This window comes from Macrobrachium nipponense, chromosome 38 (assembly GCF_015104395.2).
Source record: "Macrobrachium nipponense isolate FS-2020 chromosome 38, ASM1510439v2, whole genome shotgun sequence".
Lineage (NCBI taxonomy): Eukaryota > Metazoa > Arthropoda > Malacostraca > Decapoda > Palaemonidae > Macrobrachium > Macrobrachium nipponense.
In genome coordinates, this window is record NC_061098.1 from 11,374,287 (window position 1) to 11,396,035 (window position 21,749).

At 36.0% G+C, this 21,749-nt stretch overlaps 1 long non-coding RNA gene across 2 annotated transcripts in view; it reads right to left on the minus strand.

Annotated features, from left to right (window-relative positions):
- LOC135209875 (uncharacterized) overlaps positions 1-19,533 on the minus strand; it is a 314,792-nt gene extending 295,259 nt beyond the window's left edge. For both annotated transcript variants that reach the window (XR_010313425.1, XR_010313426.1), the window contains exon 1: positions 19,372-19,533. This is a non-coding gene — a long non-coding RNA (uncharacterized LOC135209875). The remainder of the gene's footprint in view (positions 1-19,371) is intronic.
- Positions 19,534-21,749: the final 2,216 nt, after the last annotated feature.

A 21,749-nucleotide genomic window follows, 5' to 3' on the forward strand; every position in this document is an offset into this window, starting at 1 on the left:
AGGTGAAAATGTTGAGTTGAAAATAGGTGAGAATGTTGAGTTGGAAATAGTTGAAAAAATGTTGAGTTGAAAACAGGTGAAAACGTTGAATTGGAAAGCGCAGATCTATTAACTGTCCCAGAATAACCTTCGGGGTCAGTTGGCAATAAACAGTGATTGCAAAATAGAAAAAGTCACCAGACAAATGAAAAGCTTGACGGTACAACAAGCCTGTGAACGTGTGGCACAGTTTAAAGGTTGTTTATAATGGTTAGGCAGCATTGTCATGGGACTTAGTCATTTGTGAGGTCAGTAGGATTAAACCCACGCGCAAAACACGAAAGAGGAATGAAAAAAATAATGATGGGAATCAGGGAACATGGAAACGAGGGGATTGGGAACAATGAAAGGACCCGAGAGGCATAGAAACAAAAGTTGCTAATATTTCTCATTACCTCATCTTCTCTCAATTATTCCTAATGACCACCATATTCCTTGGGAGCTTGAATTTCAATATTCAATGGCCCCTTTTGGTGGGCTTGTTCCGTATGGCTAGGTTTCATCTTCTTAGTAATAATAATAATAATAATCTTCTTCTTAGTAATAATAATAATAATCTTCATACTTAGTAATAATAATAATAATAATAATAATAATAATACGAAAAATGAAACCATAAACCACATAGCAAGCGAATGCCCGGCACTTGCACAGAACCAGTACAAAAAGAGGCATGATTCAGTAGCAAAAGCCCTCCACAGGAGCCTGTGCAAAAAACATCAGCTACCTTGCAGTAATAAGTGGTACGAGCACCAACCAGAGGGAGTGATAGAAAACGATCAGGCAAAGATCCTCTTGGACTATGGTATCAGAACGGATAGGGTGTACGTTGCAGTAGACCAGACACGACGTTGATTGACAAAGTCAAGAAGAAAGTATCACTCATTGATGTCGCAATACCATGGGACACCAGAGTTAAGAGAAAGAGAGGGAAAAAATGGATAACTATCAAGATCTGAAAAGAAAATAAATAAGAAGAATAATGGGATATGCCAGTGGAAATCGTACCCATAATAACATAGGAACACTAGGCACGATCCCAAGATCCCTGAAAAAAGGAATCTAGAAAAACTAGAGGCTGAAGTAGCTCCAGGACTCATGCAGAAGAGTGTGATCCTAAGAAACGGACGCACATAGTAAGAAAGTGTGGACTCCTAAGGAGGCAGGATGCAACCCGGAACCCCACACTATAAATACCACCCAGTCGAATTGGAGGACTGTGATAGAGGGAATAATAATAATAATAATAATAATAATAATAATAATAATAATATTAATGATGATGATGATGACTGATTGATTGACAAAGTCAGAAGAAAGTATCACTCATTGATGTCGCAATACCATGGGACACCAGAGTTGAAGAGAAAGAGAGGAGAAAAAATGGATAAGTATCAAGACCTGACAATAGAAATAAGAAGGATATGGGATATGCCAGTGGAAATCGTACCCATAGGCACGATCCCAAGATCCCTGAAAAGGAATCTAGAAAAACTAGAGGCTGAAGTAGCTCCAGGACTCATGCAGAAGAGTGTGATCCTAGAAACGGCGAACATAGTAAGAAAAGTGATGGAATGGACTCCTAAGAAGGAAGGATGTAACCCGGAACCCCAAAGCGACCCCCCCCCCCCCCCCCCCTGCCACTATGGATGCCACCCAGTCGAATTGGAGGACTGTTATAGACTAAAAAAAAATATATAATTATAACTGAACTCAGAAATAAGAAGGATATGGGATATTTCAGTGGAAGTTGTACCCATAATCATAGAGGACACTAGGAGGCACGATCCCAAGATCCCTGGATCTCAAGGAACCTGGATAAACTAGATGCCGAAGTAGCTCCAGGACTCGTGCAGAAGAGTTGTGCTACTAGAAACAGCACTCTGTGAGAAAAGTAATGGACTCCTATAAGGAGGCAGATGCAACCCTGAGGAACCCCACTCTTTAAAAGCCCCCAAGTTGAATAGGATGACTGATATAAAAAAAATAATAACTATTTTACCCCAAAATTCAATAGATTTATGTATAATATCACTGTAATTTTTTTGGATTCTTGATAAAACCTGCGAATTGGCAGGAAAGTGAAATTCAGTATTTTTATGTTAGAATATCATTGCAATTTTGTATTAATTCTTGATAAAAACTACATAATTGGCAGGAAATTAAAATTCAATAGATTAATGTTAGAATCTCACCGCAATTTTTTTTTATTCTTGATAAAAACTGCACATTGTCATAAAAGTAAAATTCAAAAGCTTTATGTTAGAATATCACTGCAATTTTTGTTTAGATTCGAAATAAAAACTGCATAATTGGCAGGGAAGTAAAATTCAATAGATTTATGTTAGAATATCAGTGCAATTTTTTTTTGATTCGTGATAAAAAAAACTACATAATTGACAGGAAATAAAATTCAATAGATTTATGTTAGAATCTCACTGTAATTTTTGTTTAGATTCGAAATAAAAACTGCATAATTGGCAGGGAAGTAAAATTCAATAGATTTATGTTAGAATCTCACTGCAATTATTTTTTTGATTCGTGATAAAAACTGCATAATTGGCATGAAAGTAAAATTCAGTAGATTTATGTTAGAATGTCACTGCAATTTTTGTTTAGACTCGGGATAAAAACTGCATAATTGGCAGGAAAGTAAAATTCAATAGATTTATGTTAGAATATCACTGCAATTTTGTATTAATTCTTGATAAAACTTGCGAATTGCAGGAAAGTAAAATCATCGTTGAAACTTCGATGAGCCCTTCAAAGCAGGGAGACGAAATCTGTGAACGCGCTGCCATTATCATCCTCAACTTGGAAACCGACGCTCTGCTGTTCAGTTACACAGCTGTGTGTATTGACTAAGAGAGACTCATAATAATTACTGTCCTTGGCAGGCTTTGCCTCTCCCCAGGATTGAAGCTTCCTCAGCTACAGCCCTTTCAAGTTGCCCTCAACCGAAGTTAGAGGAAATATGATAGATAATTGAAATGGGAAGCATATTTGAGGATATTGTCAATGCAGTTATCGTTTAGAGGCCCATCAAAATAGCAAAGGATTTCTGTATATATTTTGTACGAACTTTTGCATACAGAGAGAGAGAGAGAGAGAGAGAGAGAGAGAGAGAGAGGCGGACTAGCAGTCCTCCATTAAGGATTAATCAGGCAATCATGAGATGCTGGCCGTGGTTGTTGAAATGGGGCTTAGTCATGTAACGATGATTCAGGATAATGAATCAGTTCGTAATGTGACATTCTGAGAGAGAGAGAGAGAGAGAGAGGAGAGAGAGAGAGAGAGAGAGAGAGAGAGAGTACATACATATTCACATATAAAATTGTTCAGGACATGAAATGTTTCCTGTAAATATTTACAGAGCTGTTAATCGGCTTGTTGTTTTCGAAATGATAGCATTTTGTCATAAGTAAATCTGCCACGTTTTGGTATTGTTTGCAGCGTCTCAGTGGCGTGGTCGGTTTGGTCTTGGCCTGTCACCTCGGTGGTCGCGAGTTCGATTCTCGGGCATTCCATTGAGGAGTCAGAGATGTGTATTTCTGGTGATAGAAATTCACTCTCGACGTGATTCGGAAGTGAAGTAAAGCCGTTGGTCCCATTGCTGAATAACCACTAGTTCCATGCAACGTAAAAACACCATTCAAACAAACAAATGGCATTGTTTGCAATGAAGGCTTATCAACTTTTGAAGTTGGCTAATCAAAAAGAATCTTTTGACGACAGAATTAAAAAAATTGAAAAAATATATGTCATTGTTGACTTGCGTTGCGTTAATGAACGACCCAAAAAGCACTAAATATCACTCTCATGAGAATTTTATTCAGTTGTAGTTGTTCATCGTAAGTGAAAGTGAAATAACCTTATCAATTTTCCTTCAGTCGAAGGACAGTAAACCTTTTGCTGAATCGTGAAAAAACTCACATTATAGCGGTGTTTGTGTTATGTGTTTGTGTTTGTCTGTTTGTGTGTTAGTGCGTTGGCTCCGGAGATATCCTGTTTGAATAAAATCCATCCATTACTTTTGTATTCCACACAAACCTATTTTTCAGTTTTTCCTGAAATGAATAAAAATGTTGCGACTGTTTGTTTTCCGTCGCTGTTTAATTTCTGCGAATTGTTCTGGGTTGCGTCCGATCACCACATATATTTCCCGCGGAATTGGAACTGCTGGTTTTGTTTATTGCCAGTTGACTTCTGCTGCTGCTTGGAAGCACGTTGTAAGGCAAATTGATTGGGGGCAAGCGCAGCTTGCATGGATAGGCTTTCCTACTGGTCGGTATTATTATTATTATTATTATATTATTATTATTATTATTATTATTATTAATGATGATATTATTACGAGCTTATTGACGCATGCTACGTGGGCTGGACGCCGGGACTGCTGTCTCTCATACCCTCCCGATTCTCTACCTACTCCAAGCAAACCAGTTTACCCACCCTGGGCGGGGGGTGGACCAAAGCGGTTTGCTTAGGGTGGGTGGATTTCTCCCCTAGCCTCCCGTTACCCCTACCTACCCCGTGGTTGGACGGACAAGCCGGTTTGCTTGGGTGAGTGGAGTCTCCTTACCCCCTACTATCCCATTACCCCTACCTACCCCGTGGTGAGACGGACAAACCAGTTTGCTTGGGGTGGGTGGTTTTTCCCCTACCCTCCCATTACCCCTACCTACTCCGTGGTGGGACGGACAAGCCGGTGGTTTGCATTGGGTGGAGAGTCTCCTTCCCCCTACTATCCCGTTACCCCTACCTACCCCGTGGTGAGACGGACAAACCGGTCTGCTTGGTGCGGGTGGCTGTGTCATGTCTTCCCTACTGTCACCCTAGGAGGACAAACACTGGCAGATGTAGCATAGACGTCGATTCTGATGAGGTTTAAAAACCCCTTTGGTATTTGGAGAGAGAGAGCCTAAGTAAACAAAAATAATTTTACTGGGAAAAAAAAAAAGAAACCATCTCTTAGCTCAGTCCGAAGGTCAGCTCCGAAAGGAGTCTTCTTTCTTTTCAGGGCGTGTTGACAAACGTTGCCTTAGAAGGATCTTGAGGTGCTTGGATGTGTTTCTAAACAGGTTTGGCCTTTTTGACCTTGTGATGGAGGATGGGATCGATGGCAGGAGATGGGTTAACGATGCGGTTTTACTTTGGTTAAAAAAATTGTGCTGGATATAATATATATAATAATAATATTTAATATAATATATAATATATATTTATATATATATTATTATTAGTTATATATATATACACACACAATATATATATATATATATATATATATATATATATATATTACATATATACATATATATATAATATATACATATATACACACATATATATATATATAATATATATATATATAATATATATAGTATCATATCTCATATATATATATGTCATACATATACATATATATATATATAATATACCTTATACCTTGAACAATAAATGAGCCTCTTAAGTAAGAGTTTTAATCCTAAAGTTATATAGTCTCATTGCTGATGGTATAAGAATCTTAAAAAAAAAATTTATTAACATAATTCAAAACCCACTACGACAATGGCGCTCTCGAACATCTTGTAATCACTCGTAAGAGAATTTTTAATTAGATAGGGCTCCAGTTTTAATCAGATTGTATAACGCAGATCCAGCAAAAAAGAAAAAAAAAAAAGAAAAAATGATAAGAAAAAAAGTTCTCATATCGCCTTCATAATAATTGTGAAGATCATTGAAAGACGATGTCTCATAATGCTCTCTCTGCCACTCAGATGTAGATCGTATTTAATCAATATTTTTTTTTTACTGTGATTTTCAATAATTTTTTGTTTTTTTTGTTTTTCATTTTCATTACTTAGACCTCTTTTGTTTGGAGTGCTCGCTCTAGAATCGCAGGATGATGTGTGTGTGGATTTGAGAGAGAGAGAGAGAGAGAGAGAGAGAGAGAGAGAGAGAGAGAGAGAGAGAGAGAGAGAGAGAGAGAGAGAGAGAGACTTTTACCCCTTTACTGTAAGCTGACGTTGATTCCAAAATTATAAAGAGAAGAGAGAGAGAGAGAGATTTTGATCGTAAGCTGACGTCAGCAGAAAGAGAATATTTCAGGGATTTATATGTTGGAATTAATGTCTTACAAATTAATGAGTCCCATTAAAAGTTCCCATTAAAAGTTCCAGTACAAACAGACACAACCCAGACACCAATACCACTCTCATAGCCCATCACACAGCAAGTGACAACACTTTTATTTTGAACCAGAACTCGTAACTGTGGACTTTTCTAGTCATAACAAACACGCTTAAAGGTTTAATGCCAACAATAATAAACTAGGACCCGTGACAGATGCAAACAGCAAGCACAAATATCAAGAGAGGCTTTCAGAAGGGAATCGTCACTCCTTTTGGAATATAATTCAGCGGAAAATGAAACTTGTTTATGGTTCGTTATATGTTTTCTTTTGGAAGTTTTCTCAATTTCGTTATGTCAGTCAGTTAGCATCCATTTACTCGCTCCAACTCTGTGCTTGTATGCTTGTGACTGTTTGAAAATTGCATTAGTTTTGCCATCGTCTGAAGTTTGATAGCGGCGAAAAAAATCCTTTAAAGGGAAAATCCCATCATATTTTTGTAAAAAAAAAAATTACTTTCCAAGCTACAAACTGAGAAAAAGATTATTTTTCAAGTTCCATTTTCTTTAGAGGAGCTCATATTACACCAACTTTCCCCCCATATTGCCAATCTACGAGAATTCCAGACTTCAATGTTGACAGTAAAAGCGAAGAGGAGCCCACATCAAACGAATGATATATTGGTTTGTAGAAGTCCTCACTTTAGAGACGATGTTGAGACTGCGGATTTTTTTGTTTTCATTTTTAATTTTAGAATATATTCAGTGGTGCCAATGAAAACAGTGCACGTTAAACTTGCTCTTCTCGGGTAAAATATATTCCATACTTGTAGAGGCGAAGTAACGTGCATAAAGTTTAGAATCTATTCATCCTCACTGATGTCACAAAAAGCAAGACAGAAATATTTGGAGTTTCGTGAAACCTTCGTATTTGCCAGTACTTCTACCTAATAGCTAACATTACTCTCTGCCTTGTATCAGATTTGAAAGAATTTGAAATCACAACTGCTAGCCTTGCATTTTGCCATAATTCCTCTGAACCAAAGGCATCCAATCCCAGGGAAAAGGAAATGTCTCCTTAATGATCGAAAAGCCACTTCACACAAGGTCAGTGGCTCTCTCTCTCTCTCTCTCTCTCTCTCTCTCTCTCTCTCTCTCTCTCTCTCTCTCTCTCTCTCGGGGGTAAAATACACTAGACAAAATGACATGGTATTAGATTGTGGCCTTGTATCCTGTGGGTGTGTGTGTGTGTGTATTATTGGTTAGCATGTGGATAATTGCCAAATGTGTATTTGCAATTAATTTTGCTTATTGTTGTACAATGCAGGCACCCCAGCCGCTGCCAAATTATACCAATATGGCAAAATAATTGGAAAATGTACACATACAGATATCCACATATACACATACACACACACCACACTATATATTATATATATATATATATATATATATATATAATTAGTTTTTTTTTCTTAATTCGAAGTCAGCCAGGTGGTAGGCGTAGTGGACAGTGTCTTCACTTTTTCTAATTTCTTTTGTTCCAGTGCCAGTTCATGACAGAAATCAGTCGTGTAAAACCCCTGACAGCATTTGACATTAACATTCAGACATGGCCACACTATCCCCAACTCCCACAGACACCTAAGACAAAATTCATATTATTCATATTATCGAGGACATTGTATTGTGAAATTATCAGGTTCAGAACGAGATTTTTCTCATTAAAGTGTCAGAGTATTGGCTGTTCTTCAACTATCAAACGAAGCACCACAGTAAAGAATGTCAGTTATGTCGTCTTGAAAGCCATCTATAGCTATTGAATTTCAGAACCTTTACGGAACTTTGCTCATTAAGTTTCCTGAGAGTTCTTCTCCGAATAGCACAGTTCTGTAAAAAATTCATGCTCGTGAAAGTTATGGCAGTCGATAGCCGAGCCAAGAGTGATGGTGATTACATAAACCAGATCTCGGTTAGGTATGTCCTTCGAAGTACACACCCACACACACACACACACGAATGGCTAAATCATTTCAGTCGTGGGACGAAGTAAACATCTGACTATTTCACAAATTAAGACATCGCACTCTCGACGTGGTTCGGAGGTCACGTATAAAGCCGTTGGTCCCGTTGCTGAATAACCATACTGGTTCCGTGCAACGTAAAAATACCATGCAAACAAACAGACAAACAAACAAATTAGACATCTTCCAGAGCATTAATCCTACACTGATGGCACCCTTTCGCACTCGACCAGGGGGAAACGGGAAACTGTTTCTATTCTTTCCGCTTCCCCTCATTACTCTCCTTTGAACTCTCGGTGCGTCGATTCATCTTCAAACAATACGATGTCCCTGTTCAGTTCCATAACGAGGTATTATAGTCGCCATTGTCACGCTGTATTGGTACACAATTTTCGCTACAATGCAGCAATTACGACATCCGCAAAACAATTGGGTCTTGCTGACTAATTGGGGATCCCTTCTGCAGTGTGTCGTTTACAGAGGGATGGTTTTCGTTTATCACCACCTGCAGTGTCGCCATTCTAGTGCAACTGGGTTGAGTGACGGTAGGAGGAGGAGGAGGAGGAGATAACTTGGTGGGGGTTGTAACCGAGGACTCGTTGTTGGGCATAACTGAGGACTTAGGAGAGGACTTTTTGGTGGTCATAAAAGGAGGGGACTTGCTGTTGGTCAAAAGAGGAGAGGACTTGGTGGTGGTCATACCGAGGAGAGGACTTGGTGGTCATAAGAGGTCTTGTTGGTGGTAGTCAAAAGAGGACTTGGTGGTCATAAAAAGAGGTGGAGTTGAACTGCTTACTGCAACCACCACTGCAATTTATTAAATTTATTAACCTTGCGTATGTATATACACATACATGCATATATAATATATATACATATACGTATATGCATGGTATAGGTGTATGTATTCATAGATATATACATACATTTAATCATATGTATAATTAATGGCTCACTTGTGCATATTTAGAGAGAGAGAGAGAGAGAGAGAGAGAGAGAGAGAGAGAGAGAGAGAGAGAGAGAGAGAGAGAATGCATATGTTAACCGATAAGGTCATTGTTAGTGATACCCGCAATGCACAAAAATATATAGAATCAGATAAATCACTAGGTTATCATTTCATGATGGCGGATAACGCTTCATTTTGAAGGAATTCAACAAACTCCACACGAGAGAAAAAGCAACAGAACTCCTCACTTCCTCGTCAGTATTCACATTATTTGGAAGAAGAGGGTTCACGAGTGTTTTTTGGGGGGGTTATTTTACCCCCTTTAAAACATTTTTTCGCCAAGGGAACTACTGTAAGACTTCTCTCCAGGCCGATTTTTCAATAAGTGTCAAGGAAACTTTATTTCATCGCTGGCGCATCGAGGAGGATTCGTCTCGTCACAGACGTGAGCTGATTTGACATTTTCCCGAATATCATTCGCGCCAAATAAAAGGAAAATAATGTTGGTTGTTGCAGGCAAATAATGACCGTTTTTAAGCCTCGTTTCTATTGCTCGCTTTTCAAACTGGGTGATTCCAGGATCTGGTTGGAATGAGAGTGTTGTTCCAGTTTGGTTTAGCTTGTGTGTATGAAGGGAAATTACGCGCTGGTTGGTTGTTCCAGGTGAATAATGACCTTTTTTAAGCCTCATTTCTATTGTTCTCTTTTCAAACTGGGTGATTCCATGATCAGGTTGGAATGAGAATGCTGTTCCAGTTTGGTTTAACTTGTGTGTATGAAGGGGAATAGGGAAATTACGCGCTGATAGTTAATAATGGGGTGGTTTAAGCTGGTTTACGTAATTGAGCCTTATCAGTTATGGAGATGAAGAATAAACACGTTTTATAAAGATGAGGATAAAACAAGACCAATTCCTTGCTCGTAAATGCAGGAACTATCATCGTGCCTAATCGGTAAATGAAAATCATGCACGAATGAAGATGATGAACAGAGTCATCAGCTCTTATTCCAAATTTCCAATATTAGTTATTTGAAGCTCGCTCGTCGACTCTGTATAGTTTGGTAGCACAGAAAAGGAATGCAGAGACGAGGGAGATGATTAAGAAATGGGATGAATGCATGAGAGGGATTCCTTTGAGAATGCCACTTCCCCGAGGAGGGAAATGAAAATGAAACGAATTTCGCTTGAATCTCGCTGCTACTTGATGGAAATGAAGGAATACTGGAACCGGGACTTGGAAAGATATCACAAAAGGGAGAGATTATTGGCGCGAAGATTATTGGCGCGAACTCGAAAGGTCAAGTTGCAGACGAAGACGAAGTGAGCTGCGTGTAATATGAATTAGGAAAAGTGTAAAAGTCATCAAAAGCGTTGGAGCGCAGAGCTTCAATCGAGGCGAAGTATAATTACTGAGAAATTGGAGGATGAAAATTTTGGGGGAATGAGAGACTATCCTAAGCTGTAACTTGGTCAGTTTGAGATTTGTGAAGAAAGGAAACTTTAAAAACTGAAACTCATCAAGGAGTTTCAAAATTAAATCTTAGATCTGTAAAGAAAGTGGAAGCTGTAAAACTTAAAACTGATAAAGGAGTTTTAAGTAAAATCTTACATCTGTAAAGAAAGAGGAAGCTGTAAAACCTAAAACTAATAAAGGAGTTTAAGTGAAATCTTAGATCTGTAAAGAACGAAGGCACTATAAAACCTGAAACTATAAAAGGAGTTTCAAAATGAAACCTGAAATCTGTAAAAAAAAAGTGGAAACTGTAAAACATGAAACTATTAAAGGGATCTCAAAATAAAAGAGGAAAGTAAAACTCAAAACCGATAAAGATCGTTTTAAAAAATGAAACCTTCAGACACAACAAGTTCGTTCTTTAAAGCGAAGGAAAAATGCGGAATGCAGCCACCTTCCCAAATCATTAATATAACATTCTGATGGGTTTTGATAAATATTCTGGAGCGGAGGAGAGTTATGACGATTTTCTGAACGCCTTGAGAATAATAAATATACTCGAGCAGTGAGTTATGATCATTTTGTGGACGCGTCGTGAAATAAATGACGCAGAAATGCAGCACGATGGAAATGAGCGGCTGCTTTTGACATTCGTAATCGTGGGAAGAGTTGGTGATTAGTCATTGTTAAGAGGAACTAGGTTGGGGCGTACCGCCTCGGTGGCCGCGAGGTCGATTCTCGAGCATTCCACTGATGGGTTAGAGATGTGTATTTCTGGTGATAGAAGTTCGCTCACTCGACGTGGTTCGGAAGTCACGTATAAAGCCGTTGGTCCCGTTGCTGAATAACTACTGGTTCGTTCCATGCAACGTAAAATCACCATACAAACAAAAGAGGAATTAGGAGATGGGAGACGAGTTCAAGCCTTCAGGAATATATGAGTTGGACGGAAAACAGAGTAACAGCGGCCTTTGTGGTTATTGTGGCTGTTATTTGTGGTCCTCAAATTCAATTGGGATTTGAGAATAGTATGAGAAATTGACTTTCAACGTTGAATATGCATCAGTAGAGATATATTTGATGGGAATGCGTCTAAAAAGCATTGGGGTGTCTTTGAAATAGTTCCAGGTCTTGGTTATTATTATTATTATTATTATTATTATTATTATTATTATTATTATTATTATTAAGTAAAGGGGGCGAGATCAGAAAGGATGATTAGTTACTTGGGTGTGTGTGTGTGTTTGTGTGTATGTGTAATGAACAGTGTTTATTATGTATGTGAAGTTCTGTTGATGTGTTTATGTACGTGCTGGTTTGTTGATGTGCTTGTTTATATAGATATGCATATTATAGTGAATTCATTATATTAATATGTCTTTATACGGACATGATTTTTTCCCCTAAACACTATATGTTTACAAATTATTCGTCGTATGTGTAAAGGTGTTAATTTGCACGTATGCATATGAATACAGCAATAGGTTTATTTGCATACATGCCTATGAATATAGAAATAAGGGAATTTGTACGTATAAATATTAATGTAGAATAAAATTCTTTTGTACATATCAATATGAATATAGAATGAAGTGCATGATGCTTGTGTGGTTTATACTCACGTATGTGTGACCATTCAATCATTTTTGCTTGCATTATTTCTCGTTGGTATATGCCATAAAAGTGCTTTCATGCATCTAGTTATTTGATGAGGATGTCGTAATATGTTGTGTGTATTTTCATATATATATATATATATATATATATATATATATATATATGATATATATATATATGATATATATATATATATTTAGTATATATGTATACACACACACATACTATATATATATATATATATATATATATATAGATATATAGATATATCTATATATAGAGATATATCTATATATAGACTATATATATTATATTATATATATATATGATATATATATATATATACTCTATATATATATATCTATATATAGATATATCTATATATCTATATATATATATATATATATATATATAGTATGTGTGTGTGTGTGTGTGTGTGTGTGTGTGTGTGTGTGCATTTTGTGTGCAAATATGTATAAAATATTATATCTAGAAAAACAAGGAGGATTACTGTGGATCCCTCTATTGATATATATATAATATTATATATATAGTATATAATATATATATCTATATATATACATATATATAAAACGTAATAAAATGATGCATGATTACGGGTTTGTTGTGTGGGTGTATGTATAATCACTACCTTCTGTATTTCCCTTTACCTCCTCTTAATGCTTCCTAATGAACGCTGTATTCTCTGGAAGCTTGAATTTCAAGGCAGTGAATAATAATAATAATAATAATAATAATAATAATAATAATAATATTACTATTATATTATAATGATGATTATTATTATTATTATTATTATTATTATTATTATTATTATTATTATTATTAATATATATAATAAGAGATCTTTTTAGTTGATATGTTTCTATTTCTAGAAGGTCAAATTTAGGGTTTTATCCAGCATTGTTTCAACACAACAGTAACTATTTCAGTCGGCCAAGATTTTTCTCAAAACAGCTTTGCTATTCGACGCCATTACACTAATGCACCCATAGGTTACAGTTGTGTCTCCCCCTCTGGCTAAAACCTGGAAAGCAGTCGTATTAAGCTTTGTTTTTTGTGTGTATCACCCACTTAAGGAGAATAACTACGAACGACACACTACCTCTAGGTGCATTAGGATGCCCGAAATGGACCGATAAGAAAAAAATAAAAAGAAGCATAATAGGACGGTCGAAGCTAAATGGGAGGTCCTGCTATGCCATCTCTTGAGAGAGGAGAGAGAGAGAGAGAGAGAGAGAGACGAGAGAGAGGAGAGAGATGAGAGCAATACGTGGACCCCCCCCCCCCCCCTCCTCCTGCAGTATCCTTTCTAGACATTAGGAAGGGACGAAATGGAAAATTATGAGTGGGGAGGAAATGGGGAACCCATTAAATCTCTCGAATCCTTTCCGCCCTCTCCCCCCATCCCCTCCCTCAACCACCCATAACACACACACAACACACACCCCATTCCCCAGTTTTTTTGAATATAGACAAAGCCTCTCGCTTTACCCTAGAAGCAGGACAGGCGCCATTATGAAAAAAAAAAAAAAAAAAAAAAAAAAAAAAAAAAAAAAAAAAAACTACGGCGTAAACATTTCGAGATCTATTTAGTCCATCAAATCCTCTCACTGATTTTTCTGTTCTGGAATAGACAAGCAAAACCTCTCCAGCTTCGCTAGATGCAGAACGGCCGTCATTAAAAAAAAAAAAAAAAAAAAAACAAAAAAAAAAAAAAAAAAAATACATGCTCTTTGAATCGATTAAGTGTCGCACGTTTTATTTTTTTCAAAGATTTCATTCGGAACGCGTGATCATTACAGCATGAAGGTTTCTCTTTTACGATTATTTCATTATGTGTGATCTAAACTCCTTGTTTTTTATTGATTAAGTTTAAGGAATTTACGTGCGCGGTCTACATTTCGTCAAAGAATGAAGTTTATGTTAATCACTATTGTCTCTACTTTCGTTTCTTATTAACCTCTCTCTCTCTCTCTCTCTCTCTCTCTCTCTCTCTTAAAATTTTTGTACATCTACATTACTCGCGATATGCGTTGAATCACGACACTTTTATCAAAGAATAAATTTTATATTATTCACTTTTGCCTCTACTTTGGTCTATTGTAACCTTGATTCTCTCTCTCTCTCTCTCTCTCTCTCTCTCTCTCTCTCTCTTTTTAACACTTCATTACTCGCGATAAGCGTTGAAGAACGACACCTTTAATGAATCCGGTTTTTACCCTTCGCTTAACAAGATCTAACAACAATAACTGACAACTAAAGGCTGAGGTAGACTTGATACGTATAGGTGCTAGAGTCATAATGCTATTACAGTAGTAAACCTCGTCTGGAATCCCGCAGCACAAAGAGGGTATAGGGTCAGGACCGACAAAATGGCAGAAACCGAGGGGAAACGGAATCGTCCGTCAGTATTGAAATGAACGATAAAGTCCGTAATATATTGAGCAAACACTTAATATCTGTTTGTGTATCGAGGTAAACCTCATTTATTAGAGTTTCGTGGAGGGGAAGGGAGAAGGCGGGGGCGACTCGCCCTGCCGAGTGTAATGTTCTTTTATTTGACAAAGAAGCAGATTGGCCCTAAAGTCCCTAAAGTCCACACTGAGAAATGTTGTTGTGATGTTTGAGGTTTCGTTACGTTCTTGGGTGAATATTGAATGATCGTTGTTGTTGTTGTAACTTAATTGGAATTGATATTGAAGTATTGTTGATGATTTATATATTTATATGTATATACATACATACATACATACGTTATGTACATACATAAATTCGCACATATATACATACATAAAATTCTCATATGAAAGTGAATTGGAATTGATATTGCAGTATTGTTGATGGATTATATATATTTATTTTTTTAATGTATATACATACACGCATACGTTAATATATACCATGCATTAATTCGCAAATACATACATACTTGCATAAAGTAATAATGAAAGTTAATTGGAATTGATATTGAAGCAATTTTGTTTGATTTATATACAAATATTTTTAATGTATATACATACATGCGTACTTTAAAATACACGTACATAAATACGTACATACATACATACATACATATAATACATACATACTGACATACGTACGTATATAACATACATAAAGTAATATGAAAGTTAACTGGAATTGATATTTAAGCATTGTTGATGATTTACATATAGTTATTTTTATGTATGTACATACATGCGTACGTTAATATATATCGTACATTAATACGAACATACATACATAAAATTCTCTTTAGATGGGGTGGCACCAACAAGTGTTCTTACCTTTCAGGTCACGTTGCTAGTATATTCATACATATTTATGTATGGCTATGTATATGATGTGCATATATTATATATATAGATATATATATATTATATATATATAATATATATTTATATCAAATACATATAAACTCATATACATTACATATGTATGGCTGTGTATGTGTGTATGTATATATATATATCTATATAGTATATATAGATATAATATATATATATAAAATACAAATACATTCATACACACATACATACATACATAGGTAGTATCTGTGTGAATGTATATAAGCAGTAAAACCTTGGAAAAAAAGATGCACAGTACGAAAAGAGAGAAGAGAGAGAGAGAGAGAGAGAGATTGGGAAACGTAAGACCAGATGTAGTATATACCGTTTCCAAAGAGTGCTGAAAGCCGTCCCATGAAATACAGTATTTTTTTTTGGGGGGGGAGGGGGCAAAGGCAGGTTGCCACAGTCTGTCGCCATTCCCACCTTTCAGCTGCGCCCCTCTCTCTTTTTTTTTTTCCTCCAGAGTTACGGAAAGTCATCAACAGTAATGCGAATGTACATTGAAATTTTTCGCCTGTCCCAATACCCTGCTTGCAACTATCAGTGGGAAGGAAAAGGTGGCATTTCTGAAATTACTTTTTATTTTTATTTTTTATTTTTGCTTTTTGTTGAAATGAATTTACTATGAAGCTTGTGTTAATTGTGTTACACAAGAAATTACATTCATCATGAAGTGATTTGCCAGAGAGAGAGAGAGAGAGAGAGAGAACAGTGTTAGAGAGTATAATAAATCTAAGTAGCTAGCAGTGATTTGCCAGAGAGAGAGAGAGAGAGAGAGAGAGAGAGAGAGAGAGAGAGAGAGAGAGAGAGAGAGAACAGTGTTGAAGAGTATAATAAATCTTAGTAGCTAGCAGGATTTGCCAGAGAGAGACGAGAGAGAGAGAGAGGAGGCGAGAGAGAGAGAGAGAAGAAGTGTTAGAGAGTATAATAAATCTAGTAGCTAGCAGGATTTGCCAGAGAAGAGAGAGAGAGAGAGAGAGAGAATGAGAGAGAGAGAGAAAGGAACAGTGTGACAGAGTATAATAAATCTAGGTAGCTAGCAGTGATTTGCCAGAGAGAGAGAGAGAGAGAGAGAGAAGAGAGAGAGAGAGAGAGAGAGAGGAACAGTGTTACAGAGTATAATAAATCTAGGTAGCTAGCAGTGATTTGCCAGAGAGAGAGAGAGAGAGAGAGAGAGAGAGAGAGAGAGAGAGAGAGAACAGTGCTAAAGAGTATAATAAATCTACGTAGCTTTTAGTGATTTGCCAGAGAGAGAGAGAGAGAGAGAGAGAGAGAGAGAGAGAGAGAGAGAGAGAGAGAGAGAGAACAGTGTTAAAGAGTATAATAAAACTGTAGCTAGCAGTGATTTGCCAGAGAGAGAGAGAGAGAGAGAGAGAGAGGATAATAAATCTATTTAGCTAGCAGTGATTTGCCAAGTAATGTTTTCATGCAAAGTCAGTCTACAGTATTTTTGTCTATACCCCAGTTTCAATACACCTTTTTCCTGATGATATTTGGATAAACAAATGTTTTCTCGATCGTGAAAAAAATTGTGATGTTGACCGTTTCAGAACATTCGTGGTTAAGCCGTTCTCGGGCATTCCGTTGAGTGGTCAGAGATGTGTATTTCTGGTGATTAAAAGTTCACGAATCTCGACATGGTTCGGAAGTCACGTATAAAGCCGTTGATCCCGTTGCTGAATAACCCTACTGGTTCTATGCAACGTCAAAACACCATACAAACAGAAATGAAGTCGAAAATAGCCTGTTGTGGCGTGACATTTGAAAGTTTAAATAAAACTGTCACTTTTATATATATATATATTATATATATATATATATATATATATATATATATATATATATATATATTATATAAATTCATCCCAAAGTCTGTTATAAAATCTCAACGTTTTTATTCTCTTGTTAGTTGGTTGATTAATGTCTCGAAAATAAAATTGTATCCCCGTCGGAGATGTATCAAATAGATGCCAATTACACGATGCCACACTTAAGGACGTTGTTTGATATTGTCGTCTCCTGATAACTTGCTGTTCCTTTCAGAGTCAACATTGCTGTTCTGACATTTTTCGTGTCTGTTGCCGCACAGAATCTAACTGCTAAGGTCTGTGCTTGCTTCGTCCTCTTGTCTGTGTTAAACCTTCGCTGCCATTTCGATCTTGAGACCCGGTGCTGTTTGTGTTTTTGCCGAGTGGCCACCCTGTTCAGCATTATCATGATGGCCAGTCACGAGTGCAATAAATTCACTGCCAATGTCTGAAGCTGGGTGCAGTTGCACGCGTCATGCAGAGCCACTGCTACGACAGGAGTGAAAGGAAATGTTTCCATTCTTTGGTGTTGTCATAAGTTTTTCTTTCACAAAGGCTGCGTAATTATAAATTGACCTATTTTTCATGTGTAGTAGTGTAGTACTTTGTATTTACTTTTTCTGTTGTTTCAGAAATGTATTATTTACTTTTCTGTAGTTTGAGGAATGTAACCTGTTATAAAATATTACTATAGGATGGTACGCCTTTGTAGAAAATGAAAAAAAAATCTTTGAAAAATATTGATGAAAGCAAAACAAATACAAATTTTTGAGAACTAACATCTGTCCTTATTTTGTTTCTTGGAAAAATCTGCAGCCGGTTTTAACATTCCAGGCATCAGCATCCAGGATTTTCGGGGAGATCCCTGGAAGTAGGTAGTTTTTTTTTTATTTGATAATTTTTATTTTTTTCAATTCGATTTTTTTTGAAGATTCCAGAAAATGCCCATATGGAGAGGTGCCCATTTTAGTCAGGGTATTTAGGACTCCTTGTATTCTTGTATTCGTTCATATATTTTTTTGGTTAAATACAAAAAATAGTAACAATCACGTATTGTAGGTCAAGATTACTATATTATATATATATATATATATATATATATATATATATATATGTGTATATATATATATATATATATAATAGATATATATATATATATAATATATAATGTATGTGTGCATGTATATGTGCGTGTCAGTTTTGTATGTGTTTGCGTATGTGTATGGGTTTTAAAATTGAGGAATGTATCCAAAAAAGTAAAGAACTGATTAGGCCATATATAGTTGTACAGAAGATCCCGTAAAAAGATCATGCTTTTGGAATATATCAGCACTAAAATACGTGTAAATTTTAATAATTAATTATTGATTCAACCCCTCTCTCTCTCTCTCTCTCTCTCTCTCTCTCTCTCTCTCTCTCTCTCTCTCTCTCTCTCTCTCTCTCATAATTGACATTATTTATTAAGTTTTTTTGATATTTGTTATTGCTTTCCTTCTCAAGAAAATTGAGATATATATAAAAGTTAATTACCCTGGTATTATTCATATTGTAGATTGCAGAAAAGTTCTTTAATCGTCAACAACTAATTCTCTTAAAGAATAATCACCATGTAAAACATATTTGTTTTTACAGAGACAACTTACAATCTTAAAATGAATTGCAATCCATCTTGCATAAGTAACAGATTAAAAAAAGATGTTTGAAGATGGAGACGAAGAATATAGCATAAATAAAAGATACGTACAAACTTTTCAATGAAAGAAATTGCAAATATATATAAAAGTAATAAGAACAATTCTCAAGAGACAGTATACAAATATCTTGAAAGGTCATAACTCACGACTGGGCCATTTAAAGTAACCACATTTTTTTGTTTAAAAAAAGGAAAAAATCCATTATTTTACAGAAACCAGGAAACATCTGCTTTTTTGAAAAAAAAAAAAAAGCAGTGGGACAGGAAGCTGCAACTACTACTTTTTAAAAGTCGTCTTCAATTCACACAGCGGCGGCGGCGTCGTTTAGATCCCATATTCTCTCAGTCAATCGGACGAGTTTAACACACCCGGTAAAAGTTCCAACAACGAATTGCTATGCTCCGCCTCACAGACGCCCTTTCGCGACCGACGCTGGGCTGCAACTGGTGCCCGGGAGATCGCAAGACCCGGAGCTCTGTCCGGGAGATGAGATGACGGGTCTCTCTCTCTCTCTCTCTCTCTCTCTCTCTCTCTCTCTCTCTCTCTCTCTCTCTCTTCCCGCTCGGGAGGTGGATAAATGCAAAGGTTGAATCGCTGGAATTAAAAAAAAGGGTAGGTTGGTGATTTAATGTCACTTGTGTTACTGATGGTATAATCTCATTCGTGGGATTACATTAATGTTTTAGTGGCTGAATCATGGGATAACATTAATATTTGTCACTAACTCGTAGAATAACCTTAACGTTTTAGTCGGTAATTGATGAATTACGTTAATGGTTTAATTCACAATTCATGGGATTACGTTAATGTTTAAGACACCAGTTCATGTAATTACATTAATGTTTTAGTCCCAAATTCATGGAATCACTTTTAATGTTTGTCACTAAATCATGAATTACATTAATATTTTTAGTCCTCAATTCATGGAATTACATTGATGATTTAGTCACTAATTCACGAATTACATGAATGTGTTACATCTCTAAATCATGAATTACATTAATACTATAGCCCCCCAATGCATGGAATTACATTAATGTTTTGGTCACCAGTTCATGGAATCACAATAATGTTTTAGTCCCTACTTCACGAATTACATTATTGTTTTAGTCACTAATTCATGGAATCACATTAATGTTTAGTCACTAACTCATGAATTACATTAATGTTTTAGGCCCAATTCATGAATTACTTTGTTTTAGGCCTCAATTCTTGGAATCACATTAATGCTTTAGTCACCAAGTCATAACATTGCATTAGTGTTTTACTCACAAAATTATGAATTACATTAATGTTATAGACACCACTTCATGGAATCACATTAATGCTTTAGTCACTAATTCATTCTTATGAAAATGGAAAGAAAGAGGCTTTGTATAAATCTGTAGTCAATTATTCATAACATCTCTACGGAAATTCATCAACTGTTAAAATACACTTGTAAAAAAAAAAGGCTCACATAGAGAATTAGGCTGCTAATTATTTATCAAGAACTTGACAATACTTTAATCAAAAATTAATTCCATGATTGACGGAGCAATTTCTGGTTACAACACAATACAGAAGAGAAATTTCATTTATTTTTCCTTGCTTCCATATAGTTGATATATGCTATTTACTTTTTAGCTTTGAGTAAAATTGTAAACAAAACCGCTGTTTTAAAATAATGGGGCTCAGCAGTATCCTTGATTTGAAACTATTGAAATTGTCTATATTTTTGTGCAAAGTTTTTATTGTTTCTTAACAGTCAGCACACTGTTAGGAAGGTATTCTACTTTTAAAAAATGTATTAAATGTTGTTTTTAGACTCAAAACACATTTTAAAGAAAATTTTGATACTTTCAATTGTATAATTGGCTTTTTAATAGAAACTTCACCATTTCATTCCATGAAAATTTTCAGTGGAAGGCCTCCTCAAACGCTCAGTAAAAGTGAAAATTTCTTAAAATGTTTGTTCAGTAAAAAAAACTATATTCGACTCCTAGTGGCATCAGTTAAAACCACTTGAAATACTTATGGAAATTCTTGGAAAATTTATCTAAAACCTCAAGAGAGAGAGAGAAAGAAAGAAAGAGAGAGAGAGAGGAAGAGAGAGAGAGAGAAAGAAAGAAAGAGAGAGAGAGAGAGAGAATTTAAGATCTTTCTTGGATTCGTATAACGCGCGTAATAACGTTTTGCAATAAACGTGAAATTTTGATTCGTATTTGTTATTGTTTTCTGGCTATCGAGATTTTCACACTACCAGATCTTGCATTTAATATATTTTAAATGTTTTCAGTCATTTTTCCTTAACATCATCATCATCTACCTACCTGAGCCTATTTTCTCGTCTTATTATAATCAAATGATAAATTTCCTGTCGTCGTAAAATCCATTATTAAAGTGTTGAAAGGAGGACTCGCCATTTTTCTTTCTGTCCGTTGTCTGGTAATCACAGTTTTATACTTTTCTCGGGGCTGTGCATCTCTCATCTCTCTCACCAGCATCCGCCCTTTCTTGCGCAGAACGATGCTTCACCAGCCTCCACACCATTACAAGTGATTTAAAGCAACTATTTTCCCGTTTATATCCGTTTTTGCTTCTGTCAGCTGTGATTCCCACATTCGTTATGTCTTATAACTTTTAGTGGTAGGAGCTGTTCTGTTTCTTCTTCTTCTT